This window comes from Ricinus communis, chromosome 6, assembly GCF_019578655.1.
Source record: "Ricinus communis isolate WT05 ecotype wild-type chromosome 6, ASM1957865v1, whole genome shotgun sequence".
Classification (NCBI taxonomy): Eukaryota; Viridiplantae; Streptophyta; class Magnoliopsida; order Malpighiales; family Euphorbiaceae; genus Ricinus; species Ricinus communis.
Genome location: NC_063261.1, coordinates 6186510 through 6205210, shown reverse-complemented (window position 1 = coordinate 6205210; position 18701 = coordinate 6186510). Strand labels below are relative to the sequence as shown.

General features: G+C 39.3%; 1 non-coding gene across 1 annotated transcript; it reads left to right on the top strand.

The window, feature by feature from the left end:
* Positions 1-697: 697 nt before the first annotated feature.
* LOC112535752 lies at positions 698-804 on the top strand. The gene has a single exon (XR_003079832.1). It is a non-coding gene; the product is annotated as a small nucleolar RNA R71 (small nucleolar RNA).
* Positions 805-18701: the final 17897 nt, after the last annotated feature.

Here is an 18701-nt window from a genome sequence, read left to right as displayed (position 1 = left end):
TTCCGAATCGAGGCCTGCTGGTTCCTAAGTGCACTATCAGTTTGCTGGAACCTCATCTCCGTAGACGTTACAAACTTCATCATAAGCTCTTCTAAATTTGACTTCTTTTCTAGTAGAAGAGGAGCTTGTGCAGGCCCAGCTGAATGCTGTTGTGGCTGCTGATGAAGTCTCTGAAAATCAGGTGGACCCTGAGCGTTATTGTTCCTCCAACTAAAGTTGGGATGATTGCGCCACCCAGAGTTGTATGTATTGCTGTAAGGATCGTTATGCTGCCTTGGGGCATTCCCCATATAGTCAACCTGCTCAACATCAGAAGACATAACAGAATTAGATGGAAAAGTAGTAGAGGATGAAGCAAACATACCTCCCGTGATGCGATTCGCCTTGTCGGGCCACCTAAAACTCGATAGCGTTATTTGCATGAGCCAAGCATCGGAGCTGGTCGATCTTCTTGGCTAGAAGTTCCACTTGAGCTGCCAAGGCTGCTGTAGAGTCCACTTGGTTGACCATTCCCTGTCTTCCTAGTCGGCTCCTAGAGGATTGCCACTAATAGTTGTTCATGGCCATTTCCTCTATCAGGTTCTGAGCCTGCTCGGGCGTCTTACTATTTAGCGCCCCACCTACTGCAGCATCCACCATCTGCCTCGTTGCAAGGTTCAACCCGCTGTAGAAGGTCTGAACCTGCATCCACACTGGCAATCTGTGATATGGGCAGCATCTCAAAAGATCCTTAAACCTCTCCCATGCATCGTACATGCTTTCATCATCAAACTGCATAAAAGAAGATATGTCATTTCTAAGTTTTGTAGTTTTAGCGGGAGGAAAATACTTGTATAGAAATTTTTCAGCCAACGCCTTCCAGGTAGTGATCGTCTGTTGTGGAAGAGATTGCAGCCATCTCTTTGCTCTGTCCCTCAAGGAAAATGGAAACAATCTCAGCCGAATGGCATCATCGGTTGTTCCATTTATCTTGAATGTGTCACAAATCTCTAAAAAGTTGGAGATATGTGCATTAGGATCCTCGCTGGGCAATCCTCCAAACTGCACGCTTTACTGGATCATCTGGATAACATTGGCCTTTATCTTAAAATTGTTGGCCGCTACAGCAGGTCTGACTATACTCGTTTTCGTCCCATCTAAAGAGGGTCGAGCAAACTCGTACATGGTCGTTTGATCATCATCGGCCTGGGGGTTGAGGTTCTCCATTGCGTCAACTCCTTGAACCTGAACTGTAACTCTGTCCTCCTCCTCAGCTGCCTGCAAACGTCGTCTTAATAATCTGAGAGAGCACTCTGGGTCAGATAAGGGTGCTATAGGATCAGGGTTAAAGCTCTTGGTCATATACTACCTGAAACCAACAACCAAACAACCACCAATCAATTAAAAATAATATAACAATAAATAATAATAAAAAATAAAGAATAAATGAATAAACAAACAATGATTAAATTAACACAAAAACAATTCACTCTAGTTCAATTCTGTTTCCCCGAAGCGGCCAAAAACTTGATGGGCTCTTTATGCAACGTACACCTAAGGCAGTGAACCTACCGATGCAGCCTAGCACTAGTGAGTATCAAGGTCGTATCCCTAGAGATCGGGTGAACCTAGAGTTACTACTATTTACTATGTTATCTAATCTGAAATACGGTGTGAAAGTTCTAACGTACCAGCTAATGGTTATGAGTGCAAATAAGTAAATGAAGGACAATGAACAATCAAAAGACAATTGCAAGGAGAGAAACAAACCCAAAAGGGAGCCTAAGTGATGGAATTCTAAAGATGGATTTTATGGATTGCCGATCTTGCTTACCCGTGCCTAAATCCTGAATTGAATCCCGGTTCCTCTCTCGAGCTTACCGAATTCCTAAACCTGCACTAATCTAATGGAATCTCTTCCTATCGGATTACTACAGATTAGCATTAAGTATGATTTAAAACTATTAAGAGTTATTAATTCTTAATCCGGTGAGTAAATCAACCTTATCTCTAAGTGTTAACTACTAGTCCTTACTATTCAATGTCTAGTTGTAACAAGCATTTCTCAATGTCAAGAAACAACCTAATAAACAATTAATTCAACGTCTCAAATTAACTAAATCAAACTTTTATTACTAAATAGCAAGAAGATTGCAAGAATGACAATTATAAAACTAACAATTAAGCATAATCCATCAACAAAGGTGAACCCCAATGGGTTCAAAAGATCTAGCTACTCATGTTCATGGTTAAAGCAATTGGGGAACAAAATAAGGAAAAGAAAATTAAAGGCATGTACACCCTTCTCTTTCAAGCTGAATGAAAAATCCTAAATTTGCAAATTTGAAATCTCAAACCCTAGTTGCCTCTTGCTCGATTTGAGAACCAATCAGCGAACCTCGCCCAATCTTCAATCTATGAAGGGAATCCGATTGAAACCTTGATCCAAGTCTCCTTTTTTCTTGGTTTCAGCTCAGAAAATCCTTAGAGAGAAAAATTAGGGTTTTGGACGTTCTAACCCTAGCCTCCTCTTTTTCTTTCCTCTCTTCGTTCTTTTAATTATTCCCCCTGTCGCCGCCAACACGGCCGTGTTCTTGGCCGTGTTGGGGACACGGGCTGGTGTTCCTGGCCGTGTTACTCTCTGTGGCTGTGCTCCCTAAGAACTTCCTTTTCTTTGATGTTTTGATGCATGCAACACGGCCGTGTTGATGCCCGTGTTAGGAACACAGCCAGTGTTGAAACCAACACGGCCATGTTCAGCTTTCTGATGCTCGTACTTAGCTCGTTTCGACAGCTTTAACGTCCAATTATGCTCCAATTCTTTCCTTTTTCATTCTTTGACTTCTTTTGGACCTAATGCACATAAACAGATGCATAGGGTGAGTGTTGATACCAATTCACATCCAAATATCCATAAAATTGATCTTAGAAACCCCATTTAGATGTGTGTATTTTATGCACATCACATCAACACCAGAACGTGTTGGGAACATGGTCATTAACACGGCCATGTTCATGGCAGCTGGTCAAATTCATTTAAAAAGAAAGAAAAGAGAAAAAGGGAGAGCGGGGGAGAACGTCCCAAACCCTAAATTTTCTCTCCCTAAGGGGTTTTCTGAGCTGAAACCAAAGAAAAAAGGAGACTTGGATCAAGGTTTCAATCGGATTCCCTTTAGAGATTGAAGATTGGGCGAGGTTCGTTGATTGGTTTTCAAATCGAGCAAGAGGAACAAGAATCGATTCAATTCGAGTAAAAGGATTTGGGGCTGTTTACTCTCATCCAAGGGTGTAATTGGGTTTTCTCTACCTTTACTCTCTGTTGTAATTGTATTCTTGTGGATTTTGATAATGAACATGATTAGCTAGATTGATTAAATCCATTGGGATTTCTTTACTATGTTGGCTTAGTATTATATTGTTGGATTGTTTGGGTTAGTTTTGTATTCTTCTTACTTTCAATATTAATAAGATAATGCATCATTCATGAGACGTTGTGAATTGTGTGTTTAGATTGCTTTGTGTGATTGAGAAGTCCATTTGGCAATTGGAATTTTGAATAGCAAGAACTGGTTAATAATCGCTTAGAGATAAGGATAATTAACTAGCTGGATTAGGAATTAACAAAGCTTAATAGAGGCAGATTAAAGGTTAATGCTAATTTAAGAATCAATCGTTAGGAAGAGATTCCAACTTTAGGTTATTAGATTTAGGAATTCGGTTATCTCGAGAAAGAAACCGAATTCGGTCAAGAATTCATCCTCGGGTAGTATAATTAGACTCACCAATCCTTTATCTTTTGTTTGATTGCCAACTAGTTTAGGTTCCCTTTGGGTTTGCTTTCTTGTCTTGGTTATTTTAGTTATCAATTACTCCTGCATCTCCCTTAGAATTTAGCTTGTAGCTATTAGTTAGTTTAGAAATTATTCATCATTCATTTTAGGTTAATATAACAAAGAACAAAGGAGTAACTCTGGGCTTTCACTTTCCCGAGGAATACGACCTTGATACTCGCCATTAGTGCTAGACTGCATCGATAGGTACACTGCCTTAGATTGTAGCTAACACAAGTACCACACATCACACGTGCATCATGCATACCATGAATTTCATGCATCATACTAACTCCTTATTTTGAAGCCATTTTAGATTATCATCCTTAGTTTGGATAAGACAACAAGGGTGTCAAGGGGACCAATGTCACCAGCAATCGAGACAATACTAGATAAGAGCCTAAGAAGTCCATTATTTTCAAAGATGGTCCATGAGCAAGACATTGACCTAAGGATTATGATCCGAGAGGAACTTCAACAAGGTCTGGTTGAGATTTTTGAGAAATAGACTATCCAAAAGACTGCTACTACCCTTGCAACTATTACTCATAATGGTGAGCACCTTTGGAACTTAGATGACTACATGCTAGAAAAAGCTAAGAAAGAGTCTGCTCTTACTGCAAAAGCTGGTATGAAATCTAAGATTTTGTAGAGTTTGACTAAAAGGCTCGAAAAGATGCCAAATATGCTTAAAGATCAAAGTTTAGATTCAACCTATGATTTTGATGAACTAGTCTTAACTAGAGAGGAATAAGTTACCTTCCAAACTTCACATGCTTAAAATGCAAAAGTTCAATGGAAGTCGAGATGCAAAGGTGCACTTGAAGCAATATTCTATTATCATGAGTACTACTCATTTGGTTAGGACCCAAATGATCTGTATAGGGTGAGTGTTGAGACCAATTCATATCCAATTATCTATAAAATCAATCTTAAAAACCCCATTTAGATGTGTGTATTTTACGCACATCGGTGGATAAGCTAAAGAAGTCTTTTATCATCGAGTAGGGTACGTAATACTACAAGGTTATGCCTTTTGGACTAAAGAGCACGGGGGAAACTTATTAGAGAGCAGCCACTACCTTATTTCACAACATGATGCATAAAGAGGTGGAAGTGTACGTTGATGACATGATGGTAAATTTTGAAGTAAGGAAAGGGCACTTTCAGGCTTTTAATTAGTTTTTAAGACGAGTGGAAAGGTATAACCTGAGACTCAACCGAAGAAGAGTGTATTTAGAGTTACATCAAGGAAGCTGTTAAGACATATAGTGAGTCAGTGGGGCATAAAGATCGATCTGGACAAGGTCAAAGCTATTTGAGAGATGCTAGCACCAAAGAGGGAGAAAAGAGTTAGAGGTTTCATAGGACGTTTGCAATACATCAGCAAGTTCATTTCCAAGCTCATAATGGTGTGTGATCCTATCTTTAAGCTTTTAAGGAAACATCAAACTGTTGTATGGGATGAGCATTGTCAAAAGGCCTTCGATAGAATCAAAGAGTATTTGATAAAGCCGCTGGTACTCAAGCTACCAAAGGATAGTAAGCCGCTGATCCTATACTTGGCTTAGGAGGATGGGGCAATGGTAGCGCAATGTAGACCTAATGATGTAGAGCATGTTGTCTATTATCTCAGTAAGAAGTTATTGCCTTATGACTTGAAGTATAACCTCATGGAAAAGACATGCCTAGCCATGATATGGGCTACAAGAAAGTTGAGGGACTACTTTCAGTTTTATAAGGTTCGAGTAATTTCTTAATAAGCAATCTCTTATAGGGAAGCTGGCTAGATGGTTGGTGCTCCTAACAAAATTCAAACATTGAGTGCATTTTTAAGAAGGTAGTCAAGGATAGAGTTGTAGCTAAGTTTCTAGCCTAAAATACAATCGAAGGAGACAACCCTTGGAATTTGGAATTTCTTGATGAGAATTTAGGGGCAATCGAGATCTAGGAGTGGAAGATGTATTTTGATGGAGCCGTGAAAGCAGGAGATGCAGGCTTGGGGATAGTTTTGATCACGCTAGAAAGAGAGATGACGCATGGCTAAAAAGATTGGACTTTAAAGTTATTAATAACATGGAGGAGTACGAAGTATATTTATTTGGATTAGAAGCGCTCGTGTTAGTAGGAGCTAAGCATTTTTCTAGTCTTTGGGGACTCAACCGAAGAAGAGTGTATTTAGAGTTACATCAAGGAAGCTGTTAGGACATATAGTGAGTCAGTGGGGCATAAAGATCGATCTGGACAAGGTCAAAGCTATTTGAGAGATGCTAGCACCAAAGACGGAGAAAAGAGTTAGAGGTTTCATAGGACGCTTGCAATACATCAACAAGTTCATTTCCAAGCTCATAATGGTGTGTGATCCTATCTTTAAGCTTTTAAGGAAACATCTAACTGTTGTATGGGATGAGCATTGTCAGAAGGCCTTTGATAAAATCAAAGAGTATTTGATGAAGCCGCCAGTACTCAAGCTACCAAAGGATTGTAAGCCGTTGATCCTATACTTGGCTTAGGAGGATGGGGCAATGGTAGCGCAATGTAGACCTAATGATGTAGAGCATGTTGTCTATTATCTCAGTAAGAAGTTGTTGCCTTACGACTTGAAGTATAACCTCATAAAAAAGACATGCCTAGCCATGATATGGGCTACAAGAAAGTTGAGGCACTATTTTGAATTTTATAAGGTTCAAGTAATTTATTGATAAGCAATCTCTTATAAGGAAGCTGGCTAGATGGTTGGTGCTCCTAACAAAATTCAAACATTGAGTACATTACTAAGAAGGTAGTCAATGATAGAGTTATAGCTAAGTTTCTAGCCTGAAATACAATCGAAGGAGCCAACCCTTGGAATTTGGATTTCTTGATGAGAATTTGGGGGCAATCGATATCTAGGAGTGGAAGATGTATTTTGATGGAGCCGTGAAAGCAGGAGATGCAGGCTTGGGGATAGTTTTGATCACGCTAGAAAGAGAGATGACGCATGGCTAAAAAGATTGGACTTTAAAGTTATTAATAACATGGAGGAGTACGAAGTATATTTATTTGGATTAGAAGCGCTCGTGTTAGTAGGAGCTAAGCATTTGCTAGTCTTTGGGGACTCAACCGAAGAAGAGTGTATTTAGAGTTACATCAAGGAAGCTGTTAGGACATATAGTGAGTCAGTGGGGCATAAAGATCGATCTGGACAAGGTCAAAGCTATTTGAGAGATGCTAGCACCAAAGATGGAGAAAATAGTTAGAGGTTTTATAGGACGCTTGCAATACCTCAGCAAGTTCATTTCCAAGCTCACAATGGTGTGTGATCCTATCTTTAAGCTTTTAAGGAAACATTAAACTGTTGTATGGGATGAGCATTGTCAGAAGGCCTTCGATAGAATCAAAGAGTATTTGATGAAGCCGCCGGTACTCAAGCTACCAAAGGATAGTAAGCCGCTGATCCTATACTTGGCTTAGGAGGATGGGGCAATGGTAGCGCAATGTAGACCTAATGATGTAGAGCATGTTGTCTATTATCTCAGTAAGAAGTTGTTGCCTTACAACTTGAAGTATAACCTCATAGAAAAGACATGCCTAGCCATTAAATGGGCTACAAGAAAGTTGAGGCACTACTTTCAATTTTATAAGGTTCAAGTAATTTCTTGATAAGCAATCTCTTATAGGGAAGCTGGCTAAATGGTTGGTGCTCCTAATAAAATTCAAACATTGAGTACATTACTAAGAAGGTAGTCAAGGATAGAGTTATAGCTAAGTTTCTAGCCTAAAATACAATCAAAGTAGACAACCCTTGGAATTTGAATTTCTTGATGAGAATTTAGGGGCAATCGAGATCTAGGAGTGGAAGATGTATTTTGATGGAGCCGTGAAAGCAGGAGATGCAGGCTTGGGGATAGTTCTGATCATGCTAGAAAGGGAGATGCTACCAATGGCCAAAAAGATTGGACTTTAAAGTTATTAATAACATAGAGGAGTATGAAGTATATTTATTTGGATTAGAAACGCTAGTGTTAGTAGGAGCTAAGCATTTGCTAGTCTACAGGGACTCAACCGAAGAAGAGTGTATTTAGAGTTACATCAAGGAAGCTGTTAGGACATATAGTGAGTCAGTGGGGCATAAAGATCGATCTGGACAAGGTCAAAGCTATTTGAGAGATGCTAGCACCAAAGACGGAGAAAAGAGTTAGAGGTTTCATAAGACGCTTGCAATACATCAGCAAGTTCATTTCCAAGCTCATAATGGTGTGTGATCCTATCTTTAAGCTTTTAAGGAAACATCAAACTGTTGTATGGGATGAGCATTGTCAAAAGGCCTTCGATAGAATCAAAGAGTATTTGATAAAGTCGTTGGTACTCAAGCTACCAAAGGATAGTAAGCCGCTGATCCTATACTTGGCTTAGGAGGATGGGGCAATGGTAGCGCAATGTAGACCTAATGATGTAGAGCATGTTGTCTATTATCTCAGTAAGAAGTTATTGCCTTATGACTTGAAGTATAACCTCATGGAAAAGACATGCCTAGCCATGATATGGGCTACAAGAAAGTTGAGGCACTACTTTCAGTTTTATAAGGTTCGAGTAATTTCTTGATAAGCAATCTCTTATAGGGAAGCTGGCTAGATGGTTGGTGCTCCTAACAAAATTCAAACATTGAGTACATTACTAAGAAGGTAGTCAAGGATAGAGTTGTAGCTAAGTTTCTAGCCTAAAATACAATCGAAGGAGACAACCCTTGGAATTTGGAATTTCTTGATGAGAATTTGGGGGCAATCGAGATCTAGGAGTGGAAGATGTATTTTGATGGAGCCGTGAAAGCAGGAGATGCCGGCTTTAGGATAGTTCTAATCACGCTAGAAAGGGAGATGCTGCCAATGGCCAAAAAGATTGGACTTTAAAGTTACTAATAACATGGAGTACGAAGTATATTTATTTGGATTAGACGCGCTCGTGTTACTAGGAGCTAAGCATTTGCTAGTCTACGGGGACTCTATGCTAGTAATCCAACAACCCCTTGAGGAATGGAAAGTAAAAGAAGAGAGGTTGAAGCCGTTTGTCAACTAGCTCAAAACTTTAGTGTGTAATTTCCCTACTTCCTTAAGTGTTCCTTTGTACACTTGTGTCGAGATGAGAATCAGATAGTGGATGCACTGGCTACCCTGTCATCTATGCAGGTCAATCCTTCACAACTATCAATGAAGCCTTATCCAGGTTTAGAAGGGACTAGAAGAGAAGCCATAGTTCTATAATTTGAAGAGGTTCATAGAAAGCAGGGAATATCTAGAAGAAGCGACTACTAGAGTAAGATACATGCTACAAATTCAAGCTAGGAACTACATCAACCATGAGGGAGTTTTTTATAGAAGAATGGTGTTGGGTGTACAACTCCGATGTGTGACTAAAGTAGAAGCTCAAGTAGTGATGAAGGGAATGTACAAAGGATTATATAGGCCTCATATGAACACATAGTGTTAACCAGGAACATCATGCGGTAAGGTTATTACTGGGTAACAATAGAGAAGGATTGCATAGCACTAGTAAGGAAATTCTATGAATGCCAATTGTACAATGACTTGAGTCACGTGCCTCCAACTGAGCTGCATAACTTAACATCTCCTTGGCCTTTTGTAGCTTGGGGATCGACATCATCAGAGAAATAAAACCTCCCTCGAATGGTCACAGGTTCATAGTCATAGCAATTGACTACTTCTCGAAATGGGTCAAAATCGAATCATTTGCTACCATAGGGGCAAGGCAAATGACCAAATTTATAGAAAGGAACTTGGTCTGCAGATACGGGGTCCTACATCATGTTGTGACAGATAACGGGATATAGTTCATGGGTGAGACAGCGGACCTGCTAGCGAAATACAAGATCGAACATCACCTCTTCTCCGTATAGACCTCAGGCGAATGGAACGGTAGAAGCAGCCAACAAGAATCTGAAGAAAATACTTTCGAAGATGGTATGTAATCATAAGGACTGGTCATTTCGATTACCTTTTGCACTTGTTGATATCGTACAACCAAGCGAACATCGATTGGGCAAACACCATATTTTATGGTTTACGGGACTGAAGTAGTTTTGCCAATTGAGTTAGGGTTAAAGTCTTTGAGAGTTATATTGGAGGCTGAAGTACTAGAGTACTAGTGGGTTGAGCAAAGGTACCAGCAATTAGCTTTGGTTGATGAGAAAAGGATGAAAGCCCTATACCACATGCAGTTGTATCAGAAAATGATAGCTAGGGCATTCAATAAGAGAGTGAAGCGAGGAAAGATCAAAGTTGGGGATCTAGTATTGAAGCATATGAGACCTACTGCATTCAAACCCAGAGGGAAGTTCAGGCCAAATTGGGAAGGCCCGTACTTGGTAAAGAAGATATTTCCCAAAGGTGCTGCTAAGATCTCAGACCTGGAGGGGAACGAGTTCATTGAGCCAATTAAAATAGATCGCCTCAAGAAATACTATGTATAATAAAAAATTAAAAATAATAGAAAAATAGCCTACTGATCGGAAAACCTAAAAAGGTTGGTTAGGCAAAAGTCAGGACAAAAGAGAGAAAAATAATCAGTTAATCTAGAAAGACTGGCTGATAACAGGAGTTATATCATGAAAAATCAAAATGTACCTATCTAGGCTTTTGCTAAATGAATAAAATTGCTTAGAATTGTTGTGTGTGTATATATATATATATATATTATATAGATGTCTATTTCCTATTTTTCACACTAATTGAAAGAAAAAAATAAAGCTAAAAGAATAAATGAGATCTAAAAAGAAGCATAATTTATATGTTCTTCGCCTTCTCATATGTAATACTCGTGAATTTTAAATTTTAGTTTCTTTATTTTTCAGGGGCAATTTAGTAAATTAATAATTTTCATGAGTAAGCAAGCACCATTTAATTTAATTTACTATTACCCAATAATGTAAGTATATATATATGTAAGATAATTAAAATAAATTATTTAAGGGTGTTACTATAGCTACTTTAGCAAGGGGCGCCTAAATATATATTTTCCCAGCTTTGGAGAATTGCGAAGAGACCTTTGTGCATTCCTCTCCCTCCTTCCCCTTCTTCCTCTCTGCTACCCTCTCTCCCTCCCCATTTTCCACCATTTACAGCCACAACCCCGTCGCCTAACAACCAAGCTTCCCTCCCTCTTCCTTCTTTTCGTCGAGCTGCTCTTTTTCCCCTCCCTCTCACTGTTTCCTCGCCGCAGCAAGGATAAAAAGTCGCCTCTCGTGCTATGTCGGCAGTTCGACCTCCTACCGACGTCCCTTCACCGATCTAACACTGGAAACGGATTCTTGGACCCCAAAAACATCAAGGCGGCCCTTTTTCCCATTTTTCCCCTGCCAACACTAGTGTGTGAGTCTCGCCGAAGTTGAAACTTTCCAGCCTCAATCCGGTGGCTTCCAGCATAAAATATTGCATATTCGAACTCCCCGCAGCTCAAGCAGCACGTAGGCTTCTTCGGATTAGAATTCTGATACAGTTGGTGATTTCGGACCCTAGTGTTTTCGAAACGCACAAAGTTTAGATTTTTGAGTTCGGTAAATTTTATTTGAACCTTAAAATTTATTTAAGAATTTTCAGAAATATTATTATCATTAATTGTCAATTATAAATAATTTAATTTAATTAGATTTAATTAATTCATAATTTAATTATAAATATTAGGAATTAATTAGTATGATTAGTTATTATTCGGTTTTGTGATAATTATGGTTGTGAATAATTAAAGTACATGCCAGGAATTATTTGTGAACTTGTTGTGAAATAAATATTAATGTCGAACTATGTGTTAGTTGTGACAACCTGGCCTAGAGAGCAGTCCGATGAGGGCGGGAAATGAATGTCGAGCAAAGAAAAGATAGGATGCCTGGACAAGAAGCAGCTTCTGTAGACTTCTAGGATGGCAACACTCAAAGGTACGGGGGTACATGAATGAATCAAATTGCACATCGAAATGGGGTGGGGAATGATTGATAAAATATATGTAAAGAGTTGGAACTAATCACATGAGGTGCCTTTTGGTTGTTTGGCTATGAAGTTGTAGGAACTCCAAAGTTAAACGTGCTTGGTTCAAAGAAATTCCAGGATAGGGGACCTCTTGGAAAGTTCTCTAACCCGCCAAAGGGATAAAACCGTGAGGCCTGTGAGGGCCAAAGCAGACAATATCTTATTTGATATGGTTCCGGATCGTTAAAAATGGTATTAGAGTTGGACCCCTCTAGTAGATGTGTGGTTCGAGGACGAACTAGGTGGAAGCTAGTGGGCATGTGACAGCCTGGCCTAGAGAGCAGTCCGGCGAGGGCGGGAAGTGAACGCCGAGGCAAAGAGCGTCATCTGGCAGGCTTCTAGGATGGCAGCACTCTAAGGTACGCGGTTATATGAATGAATCGAATTGCATATTGAAATGGGGTGGGGAATGATTGATAACATATATGTAAGAGTTGGAACTAATCACATGAGACGCCTTTTAGTTGTTTGGCTATGGAGTTATAGGAACTCCGGAACTCCAAAGTTAAACATGCTTGGTTCAAAGAAGTTCCAAGATGGGGGACCTCCTGGGAAGTTCTCGAACTCCCTAAAGGGACAAAACCGTGAGGCCAGTGAGGGCCAAAGCAGACAATATCTCATATGATATGGTTCTGGATCGTTACAAATGGTATCAGAGCAGGACCCCTCTAGTAGATGTGTGGTTCGAGGACAAACTAGGCAGAAGCTGGTGGGCATGTGACAACTTGGCCTAGAGAGCGGTCCGACGAGGGCGGGAAGTGAACGCTGAGGTAAAGAAAAGATAGGTTGCTTGGACAAGGAGCGGCTTCTAGCAGGCTTCTAGGATGGCAGCCCTCTAAGGTACGGGAGTGCATGAATGAATCGAATTGCACATCGAAATGGGATGGGAAATTATTGATAACATATATGTAAAGAGTTGGAACCAATCACATGAAATGCTTTTTGGTTGTTTGGCTATGGAGTTGTAGGAACTCCAAAGTTAAATGCACTTGGTTCAGAGAAATTCTAGGATGGGGGACCTCCTGGGAAGTTCTCAAACCTGCTAAAGGGACAAAACCGTGAGGCCAGTGAGGGCCAAAGCGGACAATATCTCATGTGATTTGGTTCCGGGTCGTTACATTAGTAATTGAGATCTATGATGTGTTGGGGAGTCAGAAAAATAATGTAGTTTTGGGGGAGTCGGCTCTTGATAATTATGTAATGAATATTTGAAGTGTATTTAGCATGTTTTGGAGCCATTTTATAGGGGTAAACATCCGTATTTTAGGGGGGGTTCTGCCGAATTTTCGGTAGAATTCTCGAGTCGGGATTAGTTAAATTTTCTTTAGGCAGTCTAATATAGGAGTCTAAGTCTAGGAAAATTATGAATATCTTACTAATTTAATTATTCTCGTGACTAGATAATCCGTCAGCCCAGCTGGCTCCACCCGAGGCGTAGGAGCAAACAGCAAAACTATGAGTTAGAATCATATACCCTACTACATGTGTCATATCTACATTTAAATGCAATTCTTAAATGAATAATTGTTATGGCTATTTTATTAATATAAGTATTATTAAGATTATTTTCATTACTATTAGTATTATTAATATTAATAGTCTTGCTATTATTATTATTATTATTCATGCCATTACATTTATTATTATCACTATTGTTATTATTATTATTATTATTGTTATTGTTGTTGTTGTTGTTGTTCAATAATTATTAATTTTATAAAATTGCATAAATATTATTGATGCTAATGTGTTGTGGCTCGAGATAAGACGACAATAGAATATGCTACCTGATGGGTTACATCAGGACCGCATGCGTATCGGTATTAATCCCAAACAGGTAGAAGAAGAATATTTTTATGATGTTCCCTGGTCGAGCACAACTCTCTAGGCTTATAGAATTTCTAATTTGCTAGAGGAAGGTCCCTAATTGAGCGTTGCTCTTTAGGCGCCAGCTGTATTGGAGATTAAGTGACTAGGCTGGACATAAGGACCCTGGTCGAGCTTTGCTCTCTAGGCACTAGTTTTATTGGAATAAAAGAGCTAGAAAGCAGCTAGAATTGGAGGTTTAAGGTTCTACTGAAGTGCTCGTCCCATATGTGTTAAAATTGCATTTTCTTTTAAAAATTACGATATGACATGCATTTGTTATTTGTGATATTCTATACTATTAAATAGTTATTTTATATTTATGGTTGCTTTAATTTTGAATATATGATTTTAACTCACTCCCGAGGCTGACAGTCTCAATTTTTAATTTTTCAGGTGACAACTAGATTATCCGCTAACTTCTTTCTACAGCTAGACTTTCTTTCCCTTTATGGCTCATTGTAACTAAATTTTAATTTTTGTATTTCAAATTATTTTGAATTCTAGACTCTCCGCAGTAGTGAATTTCGTACTTTATATATTATCTTGGTCTGTTAAAGATTATAGAAAATTTTCTAATAACCTAGCTGAAGAATTAATTTGACTGTGTGATGATTTGAGAATGAATTGTTGGTTTATTTAAGTAATATATATTTATGCATGCGATTATCTAGATTTTTTGCTAGTTAGGCTTGGTACGGGTTTGTGAGGTCTTAAGCCTACCCATTCCCTAGCACCGATAGAGCAACTAGTTCTTGAGTCCTCTAGAATCGGGCAGAGTTGGGAGAAGTGGAAATCTGAAGCTGAACCTAAGCCTTGAAATTGTCATCAGTGGCCAAATGGCCTTAGAAGTCAAGGTTTTGCTCTATATTTTGATTGGGCCACAGTCTCTCAATTTTATCCGGGAAGTCCTATCTGAGTGGGAAGCCTTCAAATTCAGGTAGGAATTCCAAGATTCATTGCTTCCGCCCATATTGGCAGCAAAGTCTCAAAAGTGTGTAGAAGGTGGATGCTCGTAGTCTGGGTAAGGGTACGCAATCATCGTACACCATGAGCGTGACATGCTTGATTCTCCACCAAGGGCAAGTCCAGCAAATAAATGTGTCTGAAACGCCTTAATATCTAGGAAATCCATCCATCATGACCCCGTAGGGTAACAATAGATTGAGTTTGCACATGCTTCAACTCGTACTTATCAATAGCCCTCGAGATGGTCAATACTGAAGCTTCTCCCGTAGCCAAATCTACTAAAAAAATAAAATAATAAAAATAAAAGAAAGAAAAACGAAGCTAAGTTAAAAATCTAAAAGCTTAGCTTAGGCAAAATAAAGTCTGCTAAGTCGAAAACCTGAAAGGGTGGCTTAAGCAGAAGTTAAGAAAAAAATCCTGGTAAGTTGAAAACCCGAAAAGGCACCTTAGGTAAAAGTTAAGGCAAAAGAATAAAAAAGTAAACGAAAAGAGATTTGGTTGTGTACTTGTAAAAGAATGAGGCTGCCACCAAACTATTGATGGGTTTGTACATTTAATAAAATGATGGTTTTAGCCAAGATGACTGGAATTAAATCTGTTCCATGCTTCACTTGGTCAATAATGCCAGCAATTCTGATATCTCCCTCTCCTTGAGGAGAAGTCAGCAAAAATTTAGCATAAAGACAAAAGCCCAGCATCCGGATTTAAGAAGGTGTGCTCTTCTCCTTCTTCTCACAACAAGAGATCAGTGAAGTAATAGTAATATACTCGCCAACAAAATGGGAAAGTACCTCAGCTCGGGGCATGTTGAATAACTCCACTAGTTTTTGAGAAAAGGACTCATTGAGTTTTGGCAAGGCGATGGGATGTGTAGAATCCATGGGAACACCAAGAATAGTAGAAAATTCTTCAATCATAGGGCATAACTCTTGTCCATTGAATCTAGAAACATGATCTCTTAGGCACTAAAAGTTGACAGCATAGTGGAGAACCCATAATCAAGCTTGGTATGTTGCATGGCCTTGAAAGATGAAAGATGGATTTTTCCAAGTTTGATCCATGGTATATATAGGCCTTAATTTAGTGACTTTTAAGAAGAGTTTGTAGCTTTTGGCGCTTTTTCTATGACATGTTTTTGACTTTTTAAAGTATGAAATCATATATGAGAAAGTGAGGAGGGCTCATGGTATATATAGGCCTTAATTTAGTGTCTAGATAGAACTCTGCAACTGTAGAGCCGATTGGGCACTATGTAAGGATAATGGACTATATACGGAACCGAATCGGCTGAGCATACAACCAATCGATTATATGGCCTCCTGGTGCAATTGTTGGCCTATTTTAGTAGTTTTTTAGGCGCACTTGATTTTTAGTGCACATAAGCTTATACAAATGCAACAATAAAAAGAAAAGAGCAAAATGGAGGCAATTCAAAAGCCAAAATCATATTTTATATCTTCAAAAGTCAAAAGTCTAGAAACAATTTTAAGTTCTACAAGCAATAAGAAGAAAGTAAAAAAGGAAGAATCAGAAGTTGGAGTTCTCTTCCGAACCCCCATCTCGTCATCCGAGTCAATATCCATTCCATATGTCTACAAGGTTGATAGCTAAAGGGTCAGTGTGTCGATCTAACATTGATGAGCGTCAATCTGATGTTGTTGGTAGTTCAATTGCCCCTGTAAGCCCTCATGGTCCCTCTGTTGAAAACCCAAAAAGGAGATTAGTTAGCACATTTCATACATGCATACATACATATTGCATAAGTCATTTTCTTACCTGCCAGTCCTTGCTGAGGAGAAAGAATTGCCTCCTCACAGTACTGACTAGCCGATGTACATGCTCGAACTAATCCCTCTGAACCTGTATTTGCATAAACATGTCATTAATGTTTCAAGAAAACAAAGAGGTGAAACACATAAGAGGAGAGTAGCTTACATGAGTGCAAGTACTCGGAGTGAACTCCGAAGGGAGGCACTACTCCATGGCAAGCTAGTGTTCCATCAGACCGTATGGGCTCTAATACGAGACCATCGAATATGGAAGGAATGAAACAGTCCTTGGAACCACATCAGACATGGTAGTAGGAGGTGCCTTAGAGGCTACACCAGTAGAAGAGCTTGCAATATGGGAAGGCTTGAAGAGTCAAGAGGACCGTCCCTCAGTCAGCTCACGAGCAGTAGGAGCCTACTGGATGAGCTGTAAATAAATTATTAAGAAAGTGGGACACAACAAAAGGGGAATTCTAAATGAATCCAAGAAAAAACCTGAGCTACACCGTCATCGCGTAGAGGCACGAACCCAAACAGCTGAGGGATGAATGAAGTATAGTCCGTTCGCTGGGATCGAAGGGTGAGATCCCCGGGCTCGTCATACCTCTTCAAGCACTCCGTTAATTGCTCCCCAGTAAGATCTGTTGTCCATAACATGGAAAGAGGAAAGAATAATGGGACTCGATGCCTTTTAGGGCCTCTCTCCCAGCCGTAGATCCTCTCTTCTAAGTACCAGGCCCGACAAGTAGGTTTAATCAGCAGCATCCTCATTTGCTTAAGGTCAGTTGCAGATAGCATATAAGGCTCCCACTAGCTGCACTCCCCTAGCTAATCACCTTAATGCTGCAAACCAGAAAAGGTAAGTAATGATTGTATTCTTCTTACTTTCAGTATTAATAAGATAATGCATTATTCATGAGACGTTGTAAATTGTGGTGTTTAGATTGCTTTATGTGATTGAGAAGTCCATTTGGCAATTGGAATTTTGAATAGTAAGAACTGGTTAATAATCACTTAGAGATAAGGATAATTAACTAGCCGGATAAAGAATTAACAAAACTTAATAGAGGCGGATTAAAGCTTAATGCTAATTTAAGAATCAATCGTTAGGAAGAGATTCCAATTTTAGGTTATTAAGTTTAGGAATTCGGTTATCTCGAGAGAGAAACCGAATTTAATTAAGAATTTGTCCACGGGTAGCATAATTGGAGTCATCAATCCTTTATCTTTTATTTGATTGCCAACTAGTTTAGGTTCCCTTTGGGTTTGCTTTTGTCTAGGTCATTTCATTTATCCATTTACTCATGCATCTCCCTTAGAACTTAGCTTGTAGCTATTAGTTAGTTTAGAAATTATTCATCATTCTTTTTAGGTTAGTATAACAAAGAATAAAGGAGTAACTCTGGGCTTTCACTTTCCCGAGGAATACGACCTTGATACTCGCCATTAGTGCTAGACTGCATCGATAGGTACACTGCCTTAGATTGTAGCTGCATAGATAGTAACCATCAGCTTCAAGTGGCAAAAATTTAAAAATTTTAACAATTTAGTCCCTGAACTTGTAAGAATTATCGTTTCACCCTGATGTGCGTAGAATACACACATCTAAATAAGGATTTTAAGGCAGAATTTATGTATATTTGGATGTGAGTTGGTCCCAACACTCACCCTATACGTATGTTTGTGTGCATTAGGTCCAAAAGAGGTCAAAGGATGATAAAGGAAAGAATTGGAGCATAATTGGATGTCAAAGCTGCCGAAACGAGCTAAGTATGCGCATGCGGAAGGTTAACACGACCATGTTGGATTCAACAAGGTAACACGGCCACCAACACGGCCGTGTTGGATGCGTCAAACATGAAAGAAAAAGAAGCTTTTAGGGAGCACGGCCATAGAGAGTAACACGGCCAGGAACACCAGCCCGTGTCCCCAACACGGCCAGGGACACGGCTGTGTTGGAAGCGACAGGGGGTATTAATTAAAAGAACGAAGAGAGGAAAAGTTGGAGGCGGCTAGGGTTAGAACGTCCTAAACCCTAATTTTTCTTTCCCTAAGGGTTTTCTGAGCTGAAACTAAGAGAAAAGGAGACTTGGATCAAGGTTTCAATTGGATTCCCTTCAAAGATCAAAAATTGGGCGAGGTTCGTTGATTGATTTTCAAATTGAGCAAGAGGAACAAGAATCGATTCAATTAGAGTAAAGGATTTGGGGCTGTTTACTCTCATCCAAGGGTGTAATCGGGTTTTCTCTACCTTTGCTCATTGTTGTAAT